At 33.5% G+C, this 13,506-nt stretch overlaps 1 pseudogene; it reads right to left on the minus strand.

The window, feature by feature from the left end:
- Positions 1 to 214: 214 nt before the first annotated feature.
- LOC114759094 (cytochrome b561 and DOMON domain-containing protein At5g47530-like) lies at positions 215 to 11,409 on the minus strand (annotated as a pseudogene).
- Between the last annotated feature and the right edge of the window lie 2,097 nt (positions 11,410 to 13,506).

A 13,506-nucleotide genomic window follows, 5' to 3' on the forward strand; every position in this document is an offset into this window, starting at 1 on the left:
GCCAAAATCTGAAATGAAAAGAAAAGAAAAACCTATATGACTGATCCTACTAATTCGGATTGTTTCTATAAACATATAATCTGCATAATCAGAAAGAGATAAACACAAATAGCAGATGTCACCTATAGAATGAGACCCGTCAATATGTATATGCTTATCTAAGTACACAGATCAGACGGTTAGAAATCATACAGAATAATTTATCCAACTAAACCTACGGCTTAGATTCAAACCCATCGTTAACCCCATTAACCCCATTATTATTAGCCCCATTTGGAATGGCCCCTGATCTCTTCCTCTTCAACACAATGATCCAAGTGTAAAATTCCAACAACACAGCAATTCCACCAAGACCTACAATAACCCCAATGTATGCATTTTTCCAGTCTTCATAACGATCTCCATAAGAGTTCTCAGGCGCATCGAAGCCTTTAAATATGTTAACAATGCTGATGATTATTGTGGCATATCCCACCAAGTAGTGGCAGAAATTCCAGAAGATTCTATATTTATGATCCTTGTTTGGCCTCAAAAACAGAGCAAACACCTGCATTCAATTGAGCAGGTTTCTCTCAGTACCATTATAATATGTATTCAGAGAAGTTATCAACAACTAGAACATAATCGGAGTACGTTTTCTACTTCTCATGAGGTTGAGATTTTTTTTTTTAAACTTTATTTACTCTAAATAAAGTACATAAATTTTCTTTAGTTTTTTGGTTGAAATTATGGAGTCTTTTTCTTCAGTTTCCAAATTATCTAGAGCAAACACCTGTATCATTGAGGTCCTGTTTGCTTCAACTCCTTGGGATTCCAATGTCATTTTTGGCCGACTTTAACCAGAGGAATAATCTCTTCATCATTCCTTAGGATTCAAGACGCATACGTGTTGATCCTTATTCCCACCTCTCTGTTACTCTCTTTATTTTACATGAAATGATACGCCCCTGAAGAGTTCCAAGGCAGAAGATGGTGATGCCAAGAGCTCTATGGGTGCCATACTCAACAGCAACAGAGTCATGGCCGAGTTTGAGACCATAGGCCCAGCCACCAACACCAACGATGTAGGCAGAGGTTTGGCAAATAACGTGAAGGTAAAACCAAGCACGTTCTGCTGATTTGAACACTTTCAAGTATCTTGCTATTATGGCTCCTATTGGCAGCATCGCCCTCTAGCTCACTGCATTCGACACTCCATGCACCTATTCATCATCATCATCATTTCACACCACACATTAATAACGTGCTTTCCATTACCACATCATTAATAATTAATATCAATATCTATAAAAAAGAAATTACACTGTTTATAAGTGTTAAATGCTAAAACTTTGCTTCAGATTGCGTGTAATATATGGATCCCACTTCCAATCAAACTAGTTTCTGCCTTGAACACCTTGTAAAACCATAACTAATGGTCGCAATTATCGTTGTCTTGCTTGCAGGTGCAACAAGTTGGAAGGACCAGTTGGGATTTTGCAAACTACTAGGAAGGCATCTAGCCACAAATTGCGGCTAAAAAGCGAATTAACTGAGAGTTATTAGTCCAAAAAAGTCTTTTTGCAGCAATTAAAAAATGACCTCTACATTGGTTCTATAACTATCTACACTGGTTGTCGTTTTAGCTGGCGTAGAAAGTGTTCTCAACACAGGTTGCTAATAGAATCGGTGAAAAAAAGTTAATAATCCCACATCTTATTTAGGAAAATACCATCGGCTGCACTTTCTACACCATCCCTGCAACAATCGGTATAAAACCCACAGCTAAACTTAAAGAGTCTTTACCAATTGGTTGAAGAAATCCCAAGATTGTGTGTTATTTTCTTTTTACGCTTCAAATATTATTAAATGATAATATTTTATCGAGTAATAAAATATACCTTCTATGCCAAATATCAAACATTATTTCAAGAGTAGCTTTCAAATGCATTAGTATCATACATGGTTTTGTTTAAAGACAGCGTGCCCACGTCAATTCAAATGTGTAGTTATTTTTTTAAAAAAATTTTTATTAAAAAAAAGGTTTGCAAATTACCACCGGCCGTTTGGCTGAGTGGTATGGGTGTGTGTGTGGAGTGTTTATGTGTGGGTTTGATCCTACCCCTTGTAACCAGAAAACGTTTGCAAATTATTTGATGACAACAGGAAAAATAACATCAACATTGGTTTTAATTTTATGTATGATGTTGATATAAATTGATATTAATATCAACTGATGATTCACATTCACGATTATTGTTAAAAAAAAAATTTTATTTAAATTATATAGAATCTAAACTTCTCTCATTGAATTTTAGATTTTCTCTTTCATTCTATTTTCTTTAAATAAACAAGCCTGTTTAATAGTACCCAACTCAAATTCAGCCAAATTTGAACTAAATTCGAACAAAATTTCTTACTTACATTACTTTTCCTTCTGCGATCATCGCCAATTGGAGCGGCTTGAGTCACACCAGAAACCAGATCCAACATCTCCTTCGAATCAGTATGCTCAGAGCTGAGTTCATGTCGTTGAGGCGTCGAACCAGCCAGAGGGCCTTCCTGCCACACATGGACAAACGACTCCGTTCCGTTGGGAAGCATCACCGTAGCGAAGATGATAATCTAATCGTTCACACGCGCCGCGCTCAGACCCGTCACGTTGTAGCTTATGTCTCCCTGGACCAGCTGAGCTTCTGATACGTCACCGGAGGACCTTATCGGCGATGTACACACCGTCAGGAGGCCGGTGTTGCCGCATTCAGAGAGCGCCACGAGAGCTTAAACCAGGAGATCAGGTCATCCCACGAGTAAAAAAGTTCAGGTATTTGGGATCAATTACACAAAAAGATTATCAAATTGATAGCTTCTACAACCATACAATCCGCGTAACTAGAAAGAGATAAACACAATAGCAGATATCACCTTTGGAATGAGACCCACCAACATGCATATCCTCATCCAAGTACACAGATCAGACGGTCAGATATCATGCAAATAAATAACTTACCCTACTAAACCTACGGCTTAGATTCAAGGTAACTCGGTGATTTCTTGGTCTTCTACCGCTGCTTGTGGATTCAAGGGTACAAGAAGGGGGATACCTTTTGCCGCTCAAACTGCAACAGGAAAAGAAAAAGAGGTGTTTCATGATATTAAAAAACGGATCTTAATTTATACTTATATAAGTTAATAACTTGCGTTTGTGATAATTTGTAAAAGACATGCTTGTGACAAAGAGGATTGGTCGCAAAAATTCGTAAATCTGACTATATAAAAGCATATTTCAAATCATATAGAGGACTGAATGACATTTACATGTTTACATTTTTTTTATATTTTAAATTTAACAATAGATTTAATTGGTTCTCAAAAGTAAGACTAGTTATATCAGTCAAATATTTACATAAATTGTTAAAAAACATACTTGCTGGAATTAATACGTAATAGCATCATGCGCAAATTAATTGTTAATAGAACATTAATATGTTAATAAAAGACTAATACATAAGATACGAATACTAAATAAAAATCACTCTCTTTATTTGAATAAAATAATTAACATTGGTCAATTATATCAGCGCTTCAATGGGCTAATGAAACGTAAATATAATGCCCCTTGTTATTTTTTTCTCCAATATTTCTTGTTATAATTGTGAAAATGGATCACATCTTTGAGTGAATATATAGTGTGCACATATGTGTGTATGTTTAAAAACTATATATAATGACTCTAAGTAAATATGATAGTTCAATGAGTTTATTTATTTTTTGTTGAGAAGGAAGGGGTGTCTTTATAAAGCATTAATAATGATGAATTTTATGTTTACCATTTCAAAACATGCAATTTCATGGAGCACACTCATTAAAACAAATTAATTCTTTTAGCAAGCAAACAATTCTATTCAGCTAATTATTTAGTGGCGGAAGAAAAGAATACATCAATTTTGGTTGGTAACATATGCATTATTAATTTTATCAGTGCATTATTTAATTTTAAACTAATTATATCCCCCGCTAGTGTTAATATCGAAAAATTGATTTCCATTAAACATGTGCAAACAAATCATATAAATATAATAGTATTTTGTTTCAATTTCTTGTTTTTAATTTAATCTTTTAAATTTGAATTCAATTTTCTAATGTTGTTAATTTTTTCAAAGAACCTCTCAGCGTGTGCTTACCAAACATAACTAGGATCCAAGAAAAGAAACTAGCAGCACAAGTCCTAAAGAACCCAACATACTAATTAATTTGCTCTACTTTGCAAGATAAAATTAAAAAAAAGACAGATATATTTTAATTAAAAACATTCAATTAAAAGCAATAAACCTGTCAAACTTTGCAAACTTTTTTTCAACCCCCTCCAGAAAATGTCAGCATAAAAGCAAATAAATTAGAATATACTAAGCTTAGAATTAGATGAACAAACTACAAGAAGCTAGTTAGAGAACCCAAGATACTAAATTCAAATTCAATAAATGGAATTACCCATGAGAGGCCCAAACCTGAGGCTAGTAAAGAAACCAGTGAGCTTGCTTCAATGAGAGAATAAGAATGCAACAGGAAACTAGGAGAAATGGAGAAAGAGACAAACTAACTAACCTGCAGGAAGAATGAAACAGAATAAGGGCGCTATAGAGACTGAACCAGAGAGATGATCATTGACATGAATAAGAACACATTGCAGTAATTTAATAAAAATGAAATAAATCTCAAGTAAATAAGCATACAAGGAAAAGAAAAGGTTAGATAAGATGAAAGCATCACTTCTAACTGAATGGAAAGGGCAATCTGCTGAGAGAGAGAGAGAGAGAGAGAGTGGGAGAGAACACAATGAGAGAAAAGTGTTAATGAGATATTGGAGCAGATAGTGTAGTTAAAGATTTAAAGATCACTATAAAAAGTTGACCAAAAAGATTAATAGAAAGAGCTTTGTCTAAAGAAGGGCCAACTTAAAAGACAAGATAAGGATGAGACATGATCTAAAGAACAAAAATAAAGCAAAATAGAGAAGATGAGAGAGATAACAAAGAAAGCAAAAAGGGAGAGAAGGCAGAAGAATGGTCGCTAGTGTCATACCATAAAACCAAAAATATGCACCAACAGATCAATGGAACATATTAACCAAGATGTTTAGAACGACAAATTAAAGTAGTTTACTTTCATAACTAAGTGATGAAAAAACAAAAAAACACAACCTTGCGGGGTTTGGAAATTGATTGTGCACGGAAGGGGGAAAAAAAGAAAAAAGAGAATTCTGTTATGGTATAACAGTAATTTTTTTTTTGGGGGGTTAATGAACATGGAATACTATTGCTAGAAATCAAGCACATTTTACGAAGCTGGAAATTACATAACACTTCATAAACTAAATAAATCAATCACACTTCAGATATGAGCAACGGTCTGTATTGTATATAATCGTATGGAAAAAGGAAGGAGAACTCAACAGAAATGTCTCTTGATCGATCCACACATAAGCGTAAAGTAGTAATTTCCAAAACTGACGTTATCTAGGATAGGAGTCCTTTCATACAGAGATGTCCAACTAAATAAGAGTCGTCACAAGAAATCATGCACATGGGAGTAAGAATCCAGTCCAATTAGGAGGAGTCAAAGAGAAACAGAGCATGAGAAACACCTATTTATTACTTTGTTCAACATCTCTGCAACATGAAGATCTGATATGAAAACTCAGAGAACTCAAAATGTTCGATTTAGCAAGATTGTCGCTTCCGTTGACTCTCCCATTTAACTCTGCTGTGGATTCTTCTACTCCGATTATTATGGCTTCACAATGCAGTAAAACAAGTGGAAAAGAAGGAGCATGTTCTTCTTACACTACCACATAGCTGAACTAGACAACATAATGAAACATGTTTATGAAGATATATATATTGAAAACAACAAAGCACTTTACTTTCATAACTGTCCACCAACTGCTTCAATGCTTCAATAATGTTGCAGGTTTAAACTTTAAAGACCGAGCAAGAAGAGGGCTGAACAAAAGAATTTGAATTCTGAAATCACATTTGTTGAAGAGTATGAAATTCAAGGAAGTGGCTTGCGGTGGGTGGGTGCTAAATATGGCAAATATCTCTGTGACGTGAAACATTATTGCCTCCTCTGAAATGTAAACCTCTCATACACTTTTCCTCTGCCACCATAAAGATAACATGGAAAGGGAAACTGGTGTGCAACTTTTGAAACAGGAATCCAATGGGAGCCATGTGAAGAAGCCGATGTTTTTCAGACAAATATTATGATTTATTATTATCTTTTCACATGTTTGAGCTGGTTTATTTTATTAATATATATATATCTTTCCAAAGATTTTGCGTCTGGAAGTTTGATTTTTTCCTTCTTTGTTGATTTGCACAACAGCGACTTTACATGGCTACATCCATTGTCTCGAGCAAAGCATCAGAAGATATTAACTAAGTATAGTTGATTCAATATTCTCACTTCTGCTACCAGCTGACATCTTTAACTTTCTTTGTGAAAGCATTATATTTAATTAAAGTTTTCCATAAATGTGTGTGTCTCTGTGTGTGTGTATATATGAAGCTGCGAACTACAAATAGCGTGTGATATAATGCCAGATACCAGGCGTGAAGTTAAACATTCATTTGAACATAGTCAAATTAGTCTTCATTCACGCATGCAAAAATTTGGTTATATTCAAGTAGATAATGCTATACAGATACGGATAAGTCAGAAAGAGCAGGTATTAAGGGCTTGTTAGATTTCTTATTCTCAAAAACAAATTTTTACGCCATTCAGAATTCCAATAAAAAGCTTTTTGGAATTCTGAATGATCTAAATCTCCGTTGGACCAAAGGCTTTAGGACTATAGCTCTTTATTGAGACGCATTGATGCAGTAAATGTGAATTCGAAATGGTACGAGAGTAACCTTTAAAAATATCGTTGATGACATTGGACTTCTTATGGATAGAAACTCGCAGGTACATTTGTACCGTATTAGTAGGAATGAGATTAGCGCAATGGACAGGTTAGTTAAACTAGCTCACAGGTTAAATAATTCTTTGTTCCTCTTTATCAATAACCACCTTTAATTTTAGAGGTAAAATTTGATGAGGGGGTAGGTTGTTTTTGTTGTAATTTTATTTTGTTAACGTTATTCAGTTTTCATTAAAAAAAACAAAATGAATAAGAAAAAACTTGGTTTGATAATTAGATTTTAGTTAAGTGTTTTGCAAAACTAAAAAATAGCGACATGTTCTGAAAAATTTAAAAAAAAATCAGAAAAATCTTTTAAAAAATCACAACAACTTTTGCACTTTTTGGTTATTTTTAGTTCCATGGAATTGGGGAAAAAACATAAAATATCTGTTTTCATTAACGACCATTTGGTAAATAATTCCAACCATAATAACTCCATCTCTACTACTCTCCTCAGTTCATTAATATTCTTGGCAAGCCCCTATGGTCAACAATAGAGTTGTCATTCGTCTGACTTGGGGTAATTATGGAATGAATGGTACCAAGATAACACCATTTTGCTAAATGGCAGGGATGACTTTTTTGTCACGTTTCCCGTCTCGAACTGGATGGGATGGGATTGGATCCGGGCGAGTTTAGTGCAACTCATCCGAATTTTTCTTTTATTTTTTTCAAAATAATTTTTAAAACACTTGAGATCACATGCAGGAAAGGGTCTTGGTGGTGCAATAGTATGTAAAGATCAATTTGGTTTTTTTGGTTGAATTGGTTAATTTAATCATCCTTTGATTCTGGATATTTTTGAAGTAATAGTAAATAAATACGGTAGCATACGCCAAGCACCCAGAGTTGAATTAATTCCTCAAAACTACCTCTAATACGCTTTGCAATGCTCTTTAAGATTTCCTCAGCGTTATTTTTACCGCGTGCCAAAATCTGATTTTACTCGGTGCCATGCAAACAATACTAACCTAAATGACCTGATTATTATTTTTAATTATCTAGGGCTTTTATAGATCATCAACAATATAATTATTCAGAGATCGTTGGCAAAAATAAACAATTACTCAAACACACTCCATCCGGTCCTTATTAAAATTTCTAATTTCAAAATGGCAACACTAATTTTTAAAATCTCAAATCAACATTCTGGTCAAAATGAAATTTTGAAATGTTGGTGATTTTATAATATTGCCTTTTATTTTTTTTTAAAAAAATCCAATGACTTATATCCAATTGTACGGCTTGGCAACTTATTCGTGACATAGACCTCAAATAGAGTTTCAAGCTGCAAGCATACCAGCTTTACTTTAAATAATAAGGCCTGAACCAATAGGGGTTGGATCTAGCGGAATGGGCTAATCCTTCACAGTATGACGAACTAAGATTCGAATCTCTACTAGGAGAGGTACTCACATTTAGTGCCCTATAATACCTCGAATAGGATTGTCTTCAATAGGAGAATACCTTTACTTTAGCAAATAAATAAATAAATAATGCTTGAGCCCAACTAGCCTCTATCAAATGTCAAGCTTTAATTGGACCGCTTTGCCAAGAAGCTTATATAGCCGGCGTGCGTTAGAAAGAAGCACTGGCCCGAGCAAAGATTCATATCCGCAAACTCGACCATCCAATCTTACACATGAAACATAAGACCAAACCTAAAAGTCGATAAACCTACCGCCAGCAAATCACCGGAGTTCTAGCAACACAGTTGAAATTGTAAAAAAAATGGATCCCAAAATGCTTAAGCGACCAGTCTGCAATACGATGAAAAATTGTATAAAATATAACTATCAAAATAAAGGGTCTGGCTAAAAATTATTTACTATAAAATATTTTAAGGTATTAGACGTACCTGAAAAAATATTTTAAAATGTTGAATGAATTATGACAAAATGCTTTAGGATGATTTTTAACTTTTTTTTTTTGGGTAACATACTGAGCATCTTGAATCCGCAGCTTTAACATTGTTGGAGGGTGAATTAAGCATGTTGATGGGCTTATAATCTTACATTTTGTGTTGGAATGAAGCCCATGATTTTTTTCTCTTTTGCTTGTAGATATGATTATCTGCACAATGGTCAAACGTGTTTTTTGTAGTTTTGTTCTCAAAACATGTTCTAGAAAACTGCTTCAAGAAAAACAAAATTGAGAATATAATCAAACAAGCACTAAATTAAATAATGAACATGGAGGATGCGGCCGAGGGTAGGCAATATAAGATGGTGGGTAGGGTTATATTCTCATAAAAATGTGTGTTTTCTTCAAGTTCTTTGGTAAGAAAAAGATTGAATATTATGCTTCTTAATTATAGAGGGTTCAAACTCATCATTTAACGCTTCAAAAAGTTTTAAGGGAGACGTTTGGTGTCATTTCATCTTCTCTTTGCATGTGTTTGCTCTACAAGATGTTAGTAACTTCATATGAACGGAAATGTTGCCAACCATCACTCATTGCTATGAACAAGGGAGCCATTGTATGAAAACCTGCAACATTGGGTTTCTTTAATTAATTTGAATTTTTCAAAATGTTAAATATGGAATATCATCATTTCATGTAAAGGGTGGGACTTGCAAATCACTATATGGTTCAGAACACACACACACACATACACATACACACACACAAACAATATAAGGTGCAATATGGTTCTTAGACTAACTTTTCATTAAAATTATCTGTTGGGATTCTTTGAATTTTCTAAAAGACAACGAGTGAAACATACGTTTGCAGGTCATATGTGCAAAAACTCCTATTCAAATCTCTTGTTTCTTGACCAAGACTTTTAATTCCTCCCATGCATGTAATTATTGGGAGAATCTGGTAATGCAGATGAATAGTAAAGCTGAAGAGATTTGCACAGAATGGTGAAAATAATGGTCTTCACTTGATGCTCAAGGGCTCCCATGTTTCAGAATTTTTATAATTAATATGAGATATAATTTTACATTGTTGAATTTATTTTGATCCTAAATATAAAACATATTTCTCATATTTATCAATTTTTTCTAAATTTACCACGCTATGGATCTCCCTCAACCATAATCAAGTAGAAGAGGGAGAGAAGATATTAAGGAAGATAATTATGGTATTTTAGGAAAAACGTGTTATATTTCTTATAATTAACTAACTTACCTAATTTTCTATTTATCAAATGTTAAATAAATATTATATTAAAGATCGGAGGAATATTATTTATCATTATCTTTTCACATGCTTGAACTGGTTTATTTTATTAAGTAAGAGATGTACATATCCAGAGATTTTGCGTCTGGAAGTTTGATTTTTTTTTTTCCCCCTCTTCGTTGATTTGCACAACAGCGACTTAGGGGGTGTTTGGATGAGGCAAAACCATGGTTTGCAGAATAGTTTATGGAGAATAGATTCTGGAGAGAATAGATTTTGAAAGAATAGATTTTCTAAAAAAGTGATTTTGATAAAGTGAAAGTGTTTGGATAATTAATGTCAGAAATGCTTTTTGGTATGTGAAATTTACTAAAAAGGACATAAGTTTAAATGATAATTACATATAAAATATATTTCATAATATATGTTTATTTTAAGTAATAAATTTATTAATAATATATATTTTGGCAACATAATAAATAAGGTATAAATAATATAAATAATAAAAAATTAGTGTGTATATATATTAATCCTATAAATAAATATGTTTTTAGGAAAATGATTTATTTTGCCAAAGAAAATATTATTATTTCTTAAAGATTTTAAAGATGAAATCCCTTTTCATTTTAATTTATATATCATTGCATATATCATGTTCATATCACAATTCGTCGGTTAATTATATTAACTAACATATAGTATTATATTCACCTTAATTATACGATCACATGCTTTTTTTTTTTTAGGGGATCAAAATTAGAACAAATATTTTATAAAATAAGATGCGTAGAATATCATCAGTCACACCGTATAAAAGCTCGGATCAACACGTATGAAAGTAAACACTACGAGCAAAATTAAATGAAGAAACTGAATAATCTAAACACTGATCAACCAAAAAGTGGTGACTGGGTGAGTAACGTCTCGGAGCTACACAATGCGGCGCTTTACATGACCAGAGCGACAGCGGCGATGCCAAAGGCAACAGATCCGGCGACTGCAAAGTGATTCGTAGCAGCGTCGTTCTCAGTAGGCGCCGGAGCCTCAGAAGGAGGCATGGAGATCGAAGTAGGAGTATCGGCGGCGGGAGATGGCGCTGGAGAAGGAGAAGGAGATGATGCAGTAGGCGAGGGAGGAGAGCTTCCACTCTTCGGAGATGGAGAAGAAGCCGGTGGAGTCGTGGTTGAAGACGGAGGAGAGGCACGCGACGGAGATTTCTTCGGTGAAGGAGTCGTCGCTGCCTTGGGAGACGAGGCCGGAGACTGCGCGACGGCAGAGAAGACGCACAGAGCCGCCATGAGCATCATCAGAATCACGGTGTTGGCGCGAGCCATTCTCAGAGACGAAGAAAGAAGAAGAGAAAACAGAGAATCACAGAACGAGAGAAGAAGAAAGAATTAGAAGCACTGACACTGAGGTAGTGAGAATATACGACCGCCACCATAGCCATCAGCTACCTCACCTACGACCGCGCCAACATGGCCTTCGCTCACTACGGCCCCTTCTGGCGACGGCGATGAATGGGAGAGAAGAGGCATTCCAGGTTGAATGGCCAAACCGGGAGCTAATGTGAGCTGAACGGACCTCTGCAACCGTGAGCTAATGTACCGTTGAAGCCAATAATTCCCCCTCAAAAGCTACCCCCGCAAGCTTATCCCAAACCAAGGTTTTGCCACAAACCTTGGTTTAAAAAAAAAAGGGGGTGTTTGGCAAAAAAGCCAACACCCCCTTAGGCTACATCCATTATCTCGACCAAAGAGCATCAGAAGATATTAACTAAGTATAGTTGATTCAGCATTCTCACTTCTACCAGCTGACGTCTTTAATTTTCCTTGTGAAAGCATTTAATTAAAGTTTTCCATATACGACAACTCCGACCTATACATGCATGTGTGCGCATAATTGTATATTATTAGATCTGATTCTTTTTGGGCTTACTTTTTGTGTTGAAAGCAGGCCCATTCCCTTTTGCTTTCAGATATGATTTTTGGGACAACTGTCAAACAACAATTCTCTTTATTGGTATTTTTGTTCTCACAACTGGTTATAGAAAACTGCTTCGAGAGAAACAAAATTGAGAATATAATCAAACAAGCCATAAATTAAATATATTAGTTATCAACTTATTGTCGCAGTGTCCCTTGTTTATGAGCTGATGACCCAATGATGCAGATGATTTATGTTTTTGAACGATGAACCTATGAATAGTAAAGCTGGAGAGATTTGGACAGAATATGGTGAAAATAATGGTCTTCATCACTTGATGCTCTAGGCCTCTACATTTTTAGTAAATTAAATAGAAGACCTAATTAATTAATTTAAGTAAATTAAATATATCAGTTAAATTAGTTAATACGATATATTTTTTAAAACATTCTAAACATTTTTATTATTCCCTTCCTCCCTCTCCTACTTGATTATTATATTGTTGAGGAAACATCAATAGGGTTAATTTAGAAAAAAATTAATAAATATTTGAAATAAGTTTTACATATATGACTAACATCAACTTTCTAATTAGATCTTATCTTAAGGATACGAGGAGTATTAGATATGATTTTTCAAGACCTTCTAGTTTTATGTGGATGTGGTACCCAAAAAAAATTATGGTATAAACAATATCAGAAGTTGTTTAATTTAGAAATTATGAATAGTATTTGTATTGTGAATAATTTGATTTATCTCAAGCTTTGTGTTTGTTTGATTTTCAAGTTTCTCCATTTTTTTTTTGGTCTGCACTTAATATTGGGAGAATCCAAATTCAGGCCTACATTTTTAACAAATCCTTAATCAGACAATGAGTCTAATTAAGAATTTCTGAATGTTGTTAAATAACAAGGATGTCCCTCTTTAATTAAAAAAAATTGATTATTTTACCCCTTCCAAGTGATCCTCATCTTTTATGATCATTTTTTGAGTCAAAAAAACCTATAAATAATTTTACATTGTTTAAAATTTGTATATATAACCAAGACCATTTAAATATTTTAATAAAAATATTAAATTAGAAATAAAAATATCCTTTAAACAAATATTTTTTATTTTCATTTCTTATCATCTATATTAGTTTTATTTATTAGCAATGTTGGATTCAACAAATTATAAAAATTTAATATTAAATATTTTTTATAATTAATATATTTTAAAATAATTAAATAAATATTTTCAAGCTAAAAATAAAAAATATTTATTTAAAGTCTACCTATATTGTAATTTAAAATGTTTTATTAAAATATTTTGAAAGTTTTAGTTATATATACAAAATTTCAAACATTGAAAACTTATTTATATGCTTTTGTCTAAATACTAATAATAAGAGATGATAAACCACTTGGAAGGGATGATAAACCATTTGGGAGGGATAAAAAAATCAATTTTTATTTTTAATTAAAGAGAGGCATTCTGGTGATTCAACAACGTTCAAAAATTCT

Source organism: Neltuma alba, unplaced genomic scaffold (assembly GCF_004799145.2).
Source record: "Neltuma alba isolate B1F8T4 unplaced genomic scaffold, ASM479914v2 tig00010787_pilon, whole genome shotgun sequence".
NCBI lineage: Eukaryota > Viridiplantae > Streptophyta > Magnoliopsida > Fabales > Fabaceae > Neltuma > Neltuma alba.